The sequence below is a fragment of the Euprymna scolopes genome, chromosome 13 (genome assembly GCF_053919585.1).
Source record: "Euprymna scolopes isolate OS-2025 chromosome 13, ASM5391958v1, whole genome shotgun sequence".
NCBI lineage: Eukaryota > Metazoa > Mollusca > Cephalopoda > Sepiida > Sepiolidae > Euprymna > Euprymna scolopes.
In genome coordinates this window covers 73,907,432-73,924,556 of record NC_136494.1, presented here as the reverse complement: position 1 = coordinate 73,924,556, position 17,125 = coordinate 73,907,432, and the positions used below count along the sequence as shown (strand labels likewise).

The window sequence follows — 17,125 nt, the reverse complement described above, 5'->3', positions numbered from 1 at the left end:
TTGGAAATGAGGTCTGAGGGGCAAAAAAGGAGAAGCGAGAGTTACTGGAGCTGCCGATAACACATCTACTGTGCATTATCTACTCTCTATTTAAAAAAGGGTTGTTTTTGTTAACCATAGGAGTGTATGATTAATACAAAAGAATTTTTCCATTTTGCCTTTTTGGGGCTTTTCCCCCCTAAAAGTGTGACTTCAGGTTTTAATTTGCCCTTTTTAGGCCTTTTTCCCTGAAAAATTCGGATTCAAACATTTATTATATTCTGGCAACCCTGGTAGGAAAACAATCGTAATGAAATGACGTTTGCAATGTCGACTGACAACAGAATTAAGAAACATTTCCACGTGTCTGGCGTATTTCCAGTTCTCATTTGAATTAAGAAAGATGTTTTAGGTTATCGTAAGACTCGCATTCCCTTGTTCACAAAGATTTTCTGCGATACTGACGATAGGCAAATTTAATCTACGGATTAACAGTGTTCATAATTAATCGTAAAAAAAACAGGCAGTTTTGTAGTTAAGCCCGGTAAACTCGAAAGTATGTTCGATAACTCTAAGTATTTACATTTATTCTCCTTCATGAAAATACATCATAAGGCAGCAAATAAACACACACACACACACAAACAGAGAAAACAAAAATTTTACATAGATTAAATTTTCAGATGTGATATACTAATTTTGGTTTGTCATCTGATAATGAAACGATCTATAAAAATATACCAATGTTTGATTTGGAAAAAAATAAACAGTAAATAAATAAAATTTTGTGTCGCTAGAATCCAGTCTAATATTATCTATTTAGATATGCACTGTTGTTATATACTAGCAATCATCGAGTTTTTGTCTATGAAAAAATAGAAAGTATATGCACCAACATTTTTCCTACATCTTTCTCATACTTGAGAGCTCCTATTTACAATGCCTCCCCACGAGGACAGAGTTAGACACCAGAGTCGTTCTTTTAATGTGGAGAAAAGAAACAAAAAAAATTGTCTCAGTTGTGAAGGATTTCTCCTCCACTGAGAGAGAACAAGAAATTGAAGTGTAGCATCTGAAAAACAGATACTACACTTTGATCTTGGCCCAAAGGCCAAGAAATCTCTTATGGGTTGTATTTATTTGCTTCCCCACTGAGCAAATTAGGCACAAGGCTGTTTTTGAATGTGGAGAGAGAAGGGGAGGGGAAGGGAAAAGGGGACCAGCTCCCGAGAGGTGGGAAATGGGAGCTGGATAGTGATTTTCCAGCTGGCCCAAGTAGGGTTGCCCCTACATGGACCAGAAGATTGCCACAAGGGCAATGGTATTTGCTTGCAGCGTCTGCCGGAACAGATACTACACTGTGATTGTCTTTGCTTGGCCCGAAGGCCACAATGGTGTCCCCGCGGGGTGGGGGGACTGAAATCTCTTATGGGAGGTGACTGGGCACTGCCTCTGAATTTAATAATCTCTTTACATTTATTTTGGAGAAAGCCGGTTCAACCTGCCGAGGGTGAACGCTGTACAGCAGCAACAACTGTAGAGCGTGTTCAGTTTCTTTGTACAAGGGCAACTAGTTAGGAGGATATTTTATTACTACTAATAAACACTGAACAAATATCCAAAATACCATAGAATTCAAAGCTCAAATAAAATTCCGTCGACACTGCTATACTCTTGCTCATATGAAGAACTAGCGGGAGGGGGGTACCCAGGGTTGCCCGGGTGTGGTGAGGTGTATGTGTGTGTGAGGGGTGGGGGTAAATCAAAACAATACTAAAAAGGAAAATAAAAAAATAAGCGAACGAAATAACCCCGCTTAAATGTTAAAAAAAGTTTTTAAAATCGGAAAAACAAAACAAAAAAAAAACAGATGAATGGAAAATAAAGCAAAAAAATTGGTATAAATAGCCCTGTTTAAATGTTAAAATTTCTTAAAATAATCGTTAAAAAAAAAGAGCAACCATGATGGAAAAATTTTTAAAAAAAGGGAAACTAAAGTATAAGTGAACAAAAAATGGCGTAAATAACCATTTTTTTTTTACATGAGGGTCCCCACTTATCAAGGCCCAGGAGCCACTCCGGGATAAGGGTTATTGTGTGTACACTAATCAGTGGGATAGTATCGTAGTAATAGTTAGTATTGGGGAGTTGATAGGTGTCATTACTTAATGGGGCGGTTCATCAGGAATTTGTTTGTGTTGGACTTGAAGACATCCAAGTAGAATTCGGAGGGGAAACAGGCAAGCAGCAGAAAGTTTCACAGCCGTGCAGTTCTAAGAAAGAAACTTTGTTCATGGAATCTACGTTTTGATTTAGGCACGGATAAAGAGTGGGAAAATTATTGACAGTGGTTTCAGCTAGTCGGGTTTTTTTCGTGAAAGATTGGCGGAGGAGACCAGAAAATGGAGCTCAGACGAGCACTTGCCATGGAAATAACGATAAAACAGAGACAGGCTCGCAACGTCTCTTCTGTGGGAGAGAGATTGTAGGGAAGAGAAAAGGTCATCCCCCACCAAGCCACGAAGTCTAATTTGTACTGTCAAGGCAGGATAGACTGTTTTTAGCAGCTCCTGCCCAGATGTGGCAGCAGTACTCCATCCTTGGACCCTTAAATTAAAATGCTGTCCATAATAACCATATGTGATCTACTTAAAGATACATAACCCCTGTTTATACATGTAAAAATGTAAAAATGACGGTTCGTACAGCGCCAAAAAAAATGTCCGCACTTATCATTTTTACAAAAACGGCAAATTTAAGCTAAATTTAATGTAACTGTTTAAACAACCTATATCTTATTTGATTCTCTTTTTATTCCTTTGTGATTTTACCTGTTCATATTTCATTTTTAATTAAAGTATCATAGTGTTCAGGTCAATTTTAAAAATTAACTTCAAATCGAGAAAGCAAAAGAAACTCCGCAGCAACAAATGAGCTTAAAACCAGCTTAAAATATTCCCATTTTAGGCGACAAAACTTCTCTAATCGTAATTGTTGTTATTCCAGGTTATACAACGTAACATTTAGTCCATATGCCTCGACTTTCTCTTATTAACCGTTAGGAGCTCATTGGTATCCACTTTTCTGGCTTATCTAATCGAGAAATCTGTAGCAGATTGAAATGTAATTAGAAAACTATACGAATGATTGTGCAAAAAGCATCAAAACACCGGCAGTGTTCGTGATGCCCCTAAATCACGTTATCTCAACAGACGCCTGGCATTGATGTCTCGCTAGCCTCGGTCATTAGTATTCTTTGGATTTTGGGTGGCAAAATGCTTCCCAAATGTCCCAATCCTTTTAACACTCTTTCAATGGTGATCTGGCTAGTACTTTCCCTCCTCAGTCCTCAAAACTCTTTCGTGTGGCGCCATCCGATATAGACGCCACTATTTTTAAACGGGTGGTGGTATAGTAGTTACCGGTTTCGGTTTTTCTGGTTTCTTGTGATCTTGTGTTTCTTTTTTTTATGCCTCTTGCAGCATCAAAGTTATTGCTTGGTATTCGCAATTTTTGTTGGTTTATTATTATTATTATTATTATTATTATTATTATTATTATTATTATTATTATTATTATTATTATTATTATTATTATTATTTGTTTATATTTAGGGGTATTTATTAATAATTAGTTATATCGCCCTGCCCAAAAACAACGACGCCTCAAAAGTGTATCAGTAATATAACCACTAATCACCGTGCAAGTGTTTGACCCACATGTATTCATTTCAAAAACTTTAAACTCATTGTTCAAAACAACCAGCATATCCGTACAATCCCACCCCCAGACGACGAGAGGAACTTCAAAAATATCAACCATATTGATTTCCACGTGAAACCTGATAACAATTAACGTTGCCGGATATTAGTGCTTATATTTTCCAGTCTAGATTCCAAAGTGATGTTATTCGACCTGGGTATGCTTTTCTAAATATGGAGGACAGCTAAGAATATCTTTGCGATGAACAATATATTGAATTTATATAAAAAAAATAACTACATGCATATAGATAAATAAATCGTGATTCTTTGGGGAATACAGAATTTAAATATGGCAATCATGAAGGGAGGACTGCTATAATTCATGATTAAAGGAGTAAAGAAGAGAAGAGAAAAAAGGGGGAGTCAGCTGACATCGAAAATATGTACAATTTAAAATAAAATTACGTTGCGTTTCGTTATGTGTGAGGGGAAAACATTTTTAAACGGAGGGAGGCGATTAAAATAAAGCAACGTTATATTATCCGAAGATCCTAGAGACTAATAACGCTCAAACCCAAGAGGCATTCCCTCTGTTTTCTCAGCCGAACGTGAACAATCTCCAAGATCTTTAAATATAACGGAACGCAACGTAATTTTATTTTAAATTTTACATGTTTTAGATTACCCCTTTTTTTATATATTAAAACAATCCCCCGATACAGTTTTGAGAAAGACAGGGCGAAACCGGTCAGCCGACCCCAACCCCCTTTTTCTCTTCTATTTCTACCCCTTATTCTTTATTTTAAAACGCTTTTAATCATGAATTATATGTCTTCCCTTCATTATTGCGATATATATATATATATATATATATATATATATATATATATATATATATATATATATATATATATATATATATATATATATATTGTATTTTATAGAGAGTGTTAGACCTGGAGTCTAAAGAGCAGAGTTTATTTTAATGGATTAATAAATGTAGTAATACTTTTAAAAGAACACTTTTCATAGTACTGTAGATATACAGTAAGCTCAGTAGGTATATGTATCCTAGAGCTATATTAATATTGTGTAAAAAATAAATAATTGTAAATTATGAATCAGTTTCAAAAGGAAATACAAACAAAATCAACTTGAGTGTACGATCGTTTTAGAAACGATATTGATTTTATTAAAATTGACAATAATTATTGACAATAAATGGCACAGGATTTGTCTTGGAATATAATTTCCTCATCAGCAAAATATAAGCGGAGGGTTGGGGAAGTTACAGGCACCAACATAAAACCAGTATTTTTATAGGCGGATATTCCTTCTTGAGCTCCATTAGAAATTTTGTTTTAAGTTCAGTCAGTATATCTTTGGCCATGATGCTGTACCTTGTCTCCGAATTGATTCATAATTTACAATTAATTTTTTTACTCAATATATATATATGTATGTGTGTGTGTGTGTGCGTGTGTGTGTGTGTGTGTGTGTGTGTGTGTAAGCGTGGTGTTTTATGAGTGTCATTAGGTAACAATTAGTTGTTATTCGTGATTTCGAAATTTCCCAAGCTGTAACATATTTGTTAAGAAATTATTATTTAACTACTAAGTGTAGATTTAAATTATCTTTATTAACATTATAGAAGTAACCAATTATTTTTCTATCTAATTTAAGATAATTTTAGATAATTTCTATCAGAACAAAAAGTGGTATATTTATAAGAGTATGTTAACACACGGCATAATCACGTTGACACACCGGTTCTCGTCAGATCACCGAAGTTAAGCAACGTTGAGCCTGGCTAATACCAGATGGGTGACCATTTGGGAATTCTAGGAGCTGTATGTGCTCTCCGCTTATCTCGGCATTGTTTCCAGTCGTCTTGTACCTCAACTTGCCACTGGTATGCAACAATGTTGACTCAGGAGAGGCGTGGTTGGATATTGCGCAACTCTTGCCACACAAATTTCACGCGCAGGCACCCTTACAGTGGGTATCCATAGTCTGTCAAGACTGAAGGAAGCCTTAATGTATTAACACAATACACAATAGTAAGCAAAGACTTTTAAACTGCTAGTATTTACTTCCTTCTCACCGTATGAAGATGCGATGCAAAGCCGGAAGGTAGGAAGAATCAAGCTAGCATCCCTAAAGAAACAGCACTCTGGCCTATTAACAACTTCTGCGACAACCCCATTGGCACTCCACAGTCTGAATGCTTCAGACAGCAATTTATTAACTCTCCCCTTAATAAGGGACCTAGGAGGATCATTTTCAATCTACTACCCAGGATCTATACCTCAGCCTGACAGATAAAAGGCCACTGAAATGGTTAATTTCTGTCGGACAGAATATCGAGAACGATATATGGGTTATATGTAAATGTAGGTGTATTCATGTGGCGGCTTAACTTGAAGGAATTGTATATTTTTTAGCAATTCGCTACGTCACAAAGTAACACTGGGAAACAATTAGTAAACCAATATTAGTTAAATTCGACATTTTTTTTTTTAGTATAAACTAACAATGTGGTAACTCCAAAAAATCTAACTTAGCTTTCATCAGATAATCTGCTGATTGGCAAGCTTAGAAAAGACTCAATGCGGCGAAGAAGAAGCGTTCATAAAATAAACGCTTCTTCTTGTTTTTTCAGTGTTACTTTGTGACGTAGCAAATTTCTCAAAAATATACAATTCCTTCAAGTTAAGCCGCCACATGAAACACCTACATTTACATATAACCCAATATGGCCGCCGCAATTTCGTTAATGTGTTTTATTATTGCTTGGCAAAGTAATACGCAATATTATTTTCTGTGCAGTTTTTGTTGGTTCTTGTACTAAGATTCACGTTTCTATACAAAGTGTAACATGACTATTTTCAGGTCCAATTTAAACAAATGCCATTAATGTCGTCCTGTTTTATTAATCTCGTTAAAGTCTCAATCCATTTATATTACTGCGTATGGACCAAAGTAAAACTCACACTAACCCTTTTGGCCTTGGTACCACAGTTATAAAATAAACGCTTCTTCATCGCTGCATTGAGTCTTTTCTAAGCTTGCCAATGAAATTTTCTAGCATTTGCATATTTGTTTCGAAGAAAGGCATTTTATTAGTGAATTATTAGCTGTTATTACATTTCTGAAATGTCACTGATACTGAAATTTTTGCCCCATTTTTATTTGTAACATCTTTAATTGCTTTGTTTTGCATTTAATTGAAATTGCCTTGCTTAATCATGTTATGGGCAGAGTTATGAATCTAAAAATATCTTAATATTTTTTTTACGAAAGAGTCACCACTTATCAAGGCTCAGAAGCCACTCGAGGTTAAGGGTTAATTAGTGTACAGTAGTCAAGGGAAACAATTCGTAGTAATCGTTAGTAGTGGAAATCTGATGAATTGGATTACATAAGGGGATGGCTCATAAAGAATTTGTTCACGTTGAACGTAAAGACAACCATATTGTAGTCAGATGGAAAGCAGGAAAAGGGAACAGAGTTCCACATTCGTGAAGTTCTAAGAAAGAAGCTTGGTTCATGGAATCTACGTTTAGGCTTAGGCACAGATAAAGAGTGGGGAGAATGATTGATAGTGGTTTTAGTTAGATGAGTGTTTTTCGTGAAATTCAGGCCAGGGGGACTATAGATTGGAGCTCAGACGAGCACTTGCTATGGAAATAACGATAAAGCAGAGATAGGCTCGCAACGTCTCTTTACTTGGAAAGAGATTGCCGAGAAGAGAAAATGGCATTCCCCACTATGTTACGATCTATTTTGAACTCTGTCGAGGCAGGATAAACTGCGTCTAGCAGCTTCTGTCCAAATGTGGCAACAGTACTTCATCATTGGACGTACTTGACTCTTATACAGGTAGAGAATTTCATCAGTAGTGAGATATCTATCAGAGCGGTAAAGCGATCCTACCATTTTTTTTCAGCAACGGATTTGATGTACGTGTTCCACCTCAGATCAGAAATAAAGATGAGACCGAGACGTTTGTCAAAGCAAGGGTCTTCCCAAGAGAAAAGCCATTCATTTCGATTGATGCCAAACGGGGATTAGAGCGTTGGTGATGGAAAGATAGAATTGTGACATTAGTCCGTACGGAAAGGCATCAAATACAAATTCACGAATTAGATACTGCGACAATAGTAACTGCAGTCAAACACTTCGAGTAATGAAACTACACTAGATAACTTGATAGAGATATCATAGCACATAAACGTATACATTCTTGTCTACTATTGTTTTAATCGCCAAAAACATTACGGCAAAATGAGTGTCAGTATATAATTATATTCGATGAATAAAAATGTTCACCTCAATGTTTAATTGTAGCAAAATTAAAGATAAAAAATAGGATTATTATTGTAAATTTCCACATAAGGTTAAAAATTAGGTAGAGTAGAGTTTTCTAATCAGAATTTAGGTGAATGTGTGTCAGATGAGTATTTAGATCGCGTTGTTTCAGTTGATGATTTTGGAGTTTGGATAGTTGGTTCTCTCCCTTTTAAGTGGGGGAGGGGTTCTTTTATATGTGTACATATAGACTTTGAAGAAAGAATAATAAATCGTTAGTTAGATTTTAATTTGAAGTAACATTTTTTGGCTGTTTATATCAAGTGGTTTCATGTCATGTCTGGAGCGATTTCCACGTGAAACAACTCCTTTCTGGTAAAGTACTGGAAAGTGGTCCATTTATATAACATTGTCCTTATTTACTTGGCTTCCCATGCGGGTAGAATTTATACTTTATGTTGCTTTTGTAAGGTGAAGTAAAATAGCACTCTAAATTTGGGGAAAAAAATTAAAAAATAGCCTCAGTCTAGCAAGACTGAGGGCAAACAAAAAAGAAAAGAACGTCACCAGAACAGATACTCCCCATTGTTCATTATTTGATTGGAATCGATAGTCGGTGTAGTCATCATTGTTCTTACACTCGTCCATAGTGCCTGTTTAGTGTCATCTAGATATATTCCAAATGAAAAATTGACCTTGTGTCTAACTTATTCCTCGTTTAAATACAACTAAATGGGCAATTTAGTCTCAGGATGTCTGTAACTGGCTAATACGCATGTTGACTTCCGCATGGATACATTTGCTATCGCAGCAAGTTGGTAATTATTTAAAGGTTATCCTTTCGGACATAAGTATATGGGTAAGACAAGTCATTTTTCTGGCGAGGAATTGCCGTCCGAAAACCAGTGAGAGACACATCGGCGATGACGACGTATTATTAGGGAATACTAGAAAATGAATTCCAGGATCTTAGTAACTAGATATTGATCGTCGGACAACGTTTGGTTGTCTTGGCAACAAAGGTCGCTTATTATATAAGGAATCCATTTAGAATGTGTTCCAATCCAATCTGAAAAGTAAAATGTAATTATAATTGTACATTCTGCTTTTGCGTGTTGACACATGAATGACAAATAAGCAAAAGTGGCGTCATGGAAATAAAATGTATTTGCTTATATATATATATATATATATATATATATATATATATATATATATATATATTGTTTATAAATCTCCAAAACAGATACATTGTAAACAGCTGATAATCCGCTTTTGATTTCATAGTATGTGTGTGTGTGTGCGTGCGCGCGCGGATTGATAAGTATTTTAACCGTGAAAACGACATTAAAGGTTAAAAAAAAAAACATTAACTCTTCGTTGGAAAATTATTTTGACTCCTGCAATCGCGGAATCTACGTGCTTTCTCAAATTCACAATAGTTTTCAGGGATCATCAATTGTTTACTATGAAACACTGTTTCGAGGATTTAAAACAATACAGGATATTAAATCACGGCTCCTCGGCAGTACTGATCAAACACCACCCCACTTAAATCAAAGAATAAAATATATTGGATCACGTAATTTCTTTCTCCAGATTAATTAGGCTCACCTATTACTGCTATATTTTTTTAACTTACCTGTGTCATTCGTCCTTGTCTCCAAAAAAGGAACTATTTATTATTCTCTTTTTTTTCTTTTTTTTTTTGCATTTATATGCTTCGTATGAATTTACTATACATACTTATCAACTCCCCTTCTTTGCTATTAATTTTATATTTTATACATCTACGCTTGTATATACTAATAATCTCTTTATATTTACTAGTTTATTTAAAAACACACAAAAAATTAAAAATATTATAAATATATACGTGAAATTATATTTATACATTACTAATGTCGTTTTGGATTTTCTTCATTAATCTATTCTGATTAGTTTTTTAGATCTAAAATTGTCCGAGGAGTTTGGTAGGGTTCTCAAAGGTCAAATCGTAGAACTTTGACCCTTAAATTTAAAATTTCTGACCGAAAACCGATATCAAAGATGTTCCTAAATTTCAGTACCCTGTATATCAAATTTCCAGTTTGTAGACTAAATATTGTCAGAGTTATTGCGTAGGGAAATATACACAGACGCACACACACACACACACACACACACACACACACACACACACACACACGCACGTTCACTTTTATAGATATATAGATTTTGTAGATAAACATTCCATCCTCAATTTTTATATCTAAATCCAGAAATGTAGCTTGTGTTCATTTATGTTCACAATTTAATTCTAACTTCTTTCGCTGTACCAGATGTATATATTTTGTCAAATTCCTCTTTATCATTTATAAGTATAAGATCGTCAATAAATGTCCTACTATCATGATAAATATATGTCCTAGATGAATTCTTTGTTATTAATGACATATATATGTGTGTGTGTGTGTGTGTGTGTGTGTGTGTGTGTGTGTGTGTGTGTGTGTGTGTAGAGTCATCCACATACAGTACTGTTTCGCTTTTTCACAGATCATCAGTGCGGCAAGAGAAAGCAACTACCTCAAGCCAGGATCGAATCTCGATCGCCTAAACAACGGTCGGAGCTTCTAACCGTTGCGCTATAGATCTGTCGCTATGCGAGCAGTGAATGAACAATGTTTTGACATTGTCCAAATACCTAAGCTCAATTTGTTTACACTAAGAACATCGTTTAATATGCTAATGGTAATGGCACTTCCCAATATGCTCAACCTAAGATAGATATATATATATATATATACCCTACTTTAGGGTAATTGCACCAAGTCCGGGGTAATTGCGCCAACTAGATAAAAGTGCTTTTTTGGCAACCACGTATAGAAAAAGCACATTTTTAGTTGACGCGATTACCCCCGGATTTGGCGAAATTACCCTAAAGTATGGTATATATATATATATATATATATATATATATATATATATATATATATATATATATATATTCAAGATTCATTTTTATTTGCTCTATCTGGTATATTGAGTAATTTTATTTGGTTGGAATTCTTATATTAATATTTACTTCTAGTATTCTATAAGACTACACAATATTAGATTCATTAACCTGTAATCTAATTGATTTCAAAGTATATATGCATACATACATATATATATATAATATATATATATAATATATATATAAAGCTAAATGTGTGTGTGTGTGTGTGTGTGTGTGTGTGTGTGTGTGTGTGTGTGTGTGTGTGGTCACAAATAGGCTCCTATATGGTTGACTATTTTTAAAAACTGATTACATATAATGATAGATGTATCGAGACACATGAATGGATATGTTTGATCTGACAGAAGGGTGGTTCATTAAAATTGCGGGGTCTGCGTTCGCGCCTGGTCCACAAAGTATGGAAAAAAAAATTAAAAATAAAAAAAACGTTTACAAGTGTTTTTGATATAGATGTACATAAGAATACTTTGATAAGTATGTTTTAACTTAAATAGGGATGGTATAATAAAATTGTGCGATCTGCGTTCGCGCCTGACCTCCATGGAATGGAAATAAGGACAAACTTTGACAAAGACTTTTCATATCTATCTGCGTAAGTATACTTTGATAATTATGTTCCAGTTTGAGGAAATTTGGTATAATAAAATTATGGGGTGTTCGTTCGCACCTGACCTTCATAGAATGGAAATATGTCACAAAGTTTAACAACGTTTTCACAGATCATCAGTGCGGCAAGAGAAGCATACAGAATATTATGATAAGTGTTTCAGTGTGAACAGGTATGGTATAATAAATTATGGGGTTTATCTATTTTATTTTTACTTTCATCATATTCTGCTTTGGTTTTGATGCCCCCAAATTCGAAGCTATCTCTTTACAACCCTTCCTCTTCATAACCTATCATACTTTCATAAATCAGAGTCCATTTTCTTTAGGCTGTTTTTGAACCCAGTTAACGACGGGTACTTTTGCTAGTATATATATATATATATATATACATATATATATATACATATATATATATATATATATATTCCAGTCTATGTAAATAAAGATTTGCCCTCAGAATGTATACGAAGTATATTTAATAAGTTTTCAGATATTTTTGTACAACCATTCAAAATTGTCGTAGACCCTTGACAATTTTATATGTTATTGCTATACATCTTATGAGATGACTGGCCAATTTTTATGATTTCAGGTTACAATGAACAGCTACAACAGGAACTGGAATGCATACTACTAAAGCGTGATAATCACAGCTGATGAATTTCAAAAATGCAATCTGGACATGAGGACACCTTAGAACGATATGCAATAAAATTCCGTTTTTAAACTTGAAAAAATGCCACAAAAACGTATTGAATGCTTTAACCTGCTTTTGAGTCATCTTGTATTAATCGAGCAACAGTTTTTAAGCTGTAGAAGAAATTCAAGGATAGTTAGAGAGGATGAGAGGTGCGGGAGGAGTAAGGAAGTCAGAACACCAGAGTTGATCGGACAAATAAAGAATTTCATGGATAAAAATCGTCGTGTGTCTATGGAGACAATAAGTTCACAGTGTGATGTGTGGAAACTCTAAGCAAAATTATTCGCTGGGAACTGAGAATGTTGAAAATTTTCGTGAAGTTTGTCCCAAGGGTGCTCAGAAAAGATGAGAAAGAAAGACGTTGCCATGACAGCAGGGAGATGGTCGAGCTTAGGAATTCAGATCCCACAGTTCTTTGTACTCTGGTGACTTGCGATGAAAGCTGGATCTATTGTAATAATCCAGAGTTCAAGATACCAAAATAAATACACAGTGGAAGCATGCTGGCTCTCCCAGGCCTATGAAGGCTAGACCGATTAAATCCACACAGAAATTTATGATGTGAAATTGTCTGTCTATTTGTGTGTGTGTGTGTGTGTGTGTGTGTGTGTGTGTGTGTGTGTGTGTGTGTGTGTGTGTGTGTGTACATTTCTCACTAAACTACTCTGTCAATTTTCAGACTACAGACTCGGGATTTGACATAAGAGGTATTAAGAGTCGGGACAATATTTCTAATCGGTTTTCGGCCAGAAATTTAGCTGTCAAGGGGTTCAATAATTTTACCTTTAAAAACTCTACCAAACTTTTCCGCTAATTTTAGGTTTAAACACTTGAAATTTTAGATGTAGGTTACTTGGACGTCGATCAAACTTTTTAATTTGATTTGAACTAATAAACAATAAATGTTAAGGGTCAAAATTATAGGTGAAAGTTTTTTAAAAAAACATGGACCTATGCGGCCTCTACCAAATTACTCAGCCAATTTTGGTCTTAAAATTTGCAATTTTACATAAAGTGTATTCAGACATAAAGCAAGCTTTTTAGTCGTTTTTTCGTCGAAAATTTAGCTGCAAAGGAGTCAAACATAAAAAGACCTGTCATTTGCGGTCTCTAGCAAACTATTCAGCTATTTTGGGGTCTAAACTTTTAAAATTTTACATAAAGGATATTCGAATATACAGCAAGTTTTTTAATCAGATTTGGGGCAAAAAATTGCTGCCAAGATAGCAATGTTGAAAATGTTGACTTCTGCAGATTCTACCAAACTCCTCCGCCAATTTTGGGTCCAAACACTTTAAATTTTAGATGTAGGTTACCTGAGCATGAGTCAAACTTTTTAATATATATATATATATATATATATATATATATATAAGTGAACGTGTCTGTGTATCTGTCTGTGTATCTGTCTGTTTCTGTGTCTGTGTGTCTGTGTACGTATATTTCCCTACGCAATAACTCTATCGATTTTAACTTAACAAACTCAAAATTTGATATACAGGGTACTGAGATTTGGAAAAGTCTATGTGATTGTTTTCAGCTAGAAATCTGGCGATTAAGCGGTCAAAGTTCAACGATTCGACCTTTGATAACTGTACCAAACTCCTTCGACAATTTTGGATCTAAACACTTGAAATTTTAGATATAAGTTCCTTGGACATGAATCTAACTTAATAATTTATTTGAGCCCAAAACAATAAGATTTAAGGGGTCATAATAGGGGTCAAATTAAAAAAAAATTGATCCCTTTTTTTTTTTTTTTTTTTTGCTCAAAATACACCTCCAAATACCCGGGCAACGCGGGCTTAAATGCAAGTATATATCTAAAAGTGAACGTGTCTGTGTGTGTACATTTCCCTACGCAATAACTCTCTCAATTTTAAGGCTACAGACTCGAAATTTGATATACAGGATATTGAGATTTGGGAAAATCTTTGTGATCGGTTTTCGGCCTGAAATTTGGCTGTTAAGGTATCAAAGTTAAACGATTTGATCTTTCAGAACTCTTCCAAACTTCTCCGACAATTTTGGATCTAAACACTTTAAATTTTAGATATAGGTTCCTTGGACATGGATCTAACTTAATAACTTGATTTGAGCCCAAAACAATAAATTTTAAGGGGTCATAATAAGGGTAAAACCTTTTTTTAAAAATTGACCTCTGTGGTCTCTATCAAATTACTCAGACAATTTCTGGTCTAAACATTTGAAATTTTACATAACGCGTATTCAGAGATATGGCAAGCTTCTTAATCGGTTTTAGTCGAAAATTGTTAGTTACCAATATATAAATGTATGTATGTTTGCATGTCAGCCTCAAACTTTCGACGGAGACGACGGATTTTACCAAGATCAGTATCGTTTTTAAGTTCGACCTTTCAGACGACAAATATCGAAAAATTGGCTAAAAAATTAATATCTTCACTTTCAACTGGGCAGTTTTCTAAAGGGGGAAGGTCGCTTTTTCGCCGATATTTTTGAAAGTCATCCTCTCCTTTCGATTGTCTAGCCTTAATTAAAATATAAGTCACTTCCGGTTTGTTGGTGGTCGTAACAGCAAAGACGTCAGGTTTCCCCCTCCCCGTTCTTTTCCTCCATCACGTTACGGGTTCGAGCCTGCCTTCCCACTACAACTTTTTTTTTGCTCAACACACAGATCCAAACACCCGGGCAACGCCGGACTGAAATGCTAGTATATCTATAAAAGTGACCGTGTCGGGTTGTCTGTGTGTGTGTCTTTATGTCTGTGTGTGTACATTTCCCTACACAATAACTCTGTCAATTTTCAGTGTACAGACGGTTAATTTGATATACAGGGTACTGAGATTTGGGAAAATCTTTGTGATCGGTTTTCGGCTAGAAATATATATATATATATATATATATATATATATATATATATATATATATATATATATATATATATATATAGTGCAAAATTCTGTTGACAATTCAAAGACTCACGTTTTCTTTTTATAACGTTCGTTTATTTCCTGTATTTTTCCATTACAGTCGTTTCATTAATGAGTTGGCAATTTCACGATTTATGTTTCCGTAAAAATATCCTGCCCCCACCAACTTCTTCAGATGTTTATCCATTAGATTTTTACAACAAATGGTATATTTTTAACATGCTGGACATCGTATTCGGTTAAAAAGTTTTCCACAGCCATGCTTCCTCACTTCCTCCATCTTTATATATATATATATATATATATATATATATATATATATATATATATATATATATATATATGAAGACATGCTTCCTCACTTCCTCCATATTTACACACATACATATATATATATATATATATATATATATATATATATATATATATATATATATATGAAGAAAAGCGGGGAGGCAAACAGACAGAGAGATGCATAGTAAAAGAAAGTAAGGAAGAGAGGAAGGAAATAGAATTTTCTTGATTTCGTTTTTATAACTTTATATTTTCAAGGTTAACGTGCATTAAAATAAACTTAACGTATAACTTCAATCCACAGGAAGAATTCGAAGAGTTGTTTTCGATGAAGGCCATTACAATAATTAACCGTTTCAGAGTCGATGATAAAAATAACCGTCATAATTGCGATAATAATTAAAGAGAAAAAAGCGAAAAATCTTAAAATAATCGAACACGTGCTTTTTAAATACGCATTAGTTTTTTTTTTTTACTTCTGAAATTAGTAAAGAAACGTTTGGGAATTCTTTCTTGCTTTTATTTTGAGCATTATTATGCACATGAATTTCAAAAATAAACTTTCCGAGTTCTCTTCATAAACATACAGATGCTAGTTAAGAAATCAGTTAAACCTTATATAAAATATGAGCATTTAATTGGTACTAAAGAATAAAAAGTCATCCTGTAATATGAGATAATTTTCTATATCTGCATACATATCATGAGACCCGTTATGCGGTCAATTATGAGGCCCTGTTTTATAGTGTTGTTGTGGTCGTCGTGAGCTCCCGAATTTGTCTTGGAAGACGATGGTTTAGCTCCGGTGAAGTAGAGCTTAGACATGGTAATATGGGATAATAGTTGTTGGCCGTGCATCAGTTTTACCCCTACTCCATAAAGCTGGAGGATCCGTGAGAAAAACAGAGTCGATGTAACTTGGCTCTAACTGCCCCGCAGGAGTTGGCTGTGATGACAATATAGTCAGACCGCCTTAGGGACTCCATCTCCGGTTTTGTCTGTTGGGTTTACTCTCTTATCCTTTCCTTGGATGAGGTAATCCCGAAGCGGAGGTTTCGATTAAGGGTGGCCTTCTTCCAGGTGGGCTACTATTCAAAGTTGATGAGCCCCAACTGTCCGAAATGTATGGTTTTAAGACCCCAGTGAACCCGCCTGTGTCCTTCTTTCAGTTGTAGAAATACTTTCGCTTGGTCACACTAGACTGGGTTGTCAGAGGTTATTTGAGAAGCACATCATGAGGGCATTTTCAGGGGAGTGGGGTTATCTCCACTGTCACTTGTGACAACCTTCGAAATCTTTTTATAGTGTGATAGAATTAAAACGACCTGCAGCTGTTCTTCACTGAAAGAAGAAGTTAGCGAAACGTTACGTTAAAAAGGGGCATTCGAAATAAACAAAGCAAAATAAAAAAAATATATATTGTCTGCCAAGTTGTAGATTTAAAGTACAACACTATTTTCATATAAATGTTAATAGATCTATATTTTCTGTGTATTATTAGGGTGTTTTGTCGAAAAAATCCAATTTCTTGTGCCTTTCAAAAGAAATATTGGCTTTATGATAATATATTTGTTGATTAAATATATTTCTCATTCCGTGGAATTTCCACGGGTCC

The 17,125-nt window shown here is 34.7% G+C and overlaps 2 pseudogenes; one reads left to right on the top strand and one right to left on the bottom strand.

Moving 5' to 3' along the window:
* Positions 1–950: 950 nt before the first annotated feature.
* LOC145292511 (U2 spliceosomal RNA) lies at positions 951–1,099 on the bottom strand (annotated as a pseudogene).
* A 4,324-nt stretch (positions 1,100–5,423) lies between these two features.
* On the top strand, positions 5,424–5,540 carry LOC145292647 (5S ribosomal RNA; annotated as a pseudogene).
* Positions 5,541–17,125: the final 11,585 nt, after the last annotated feature.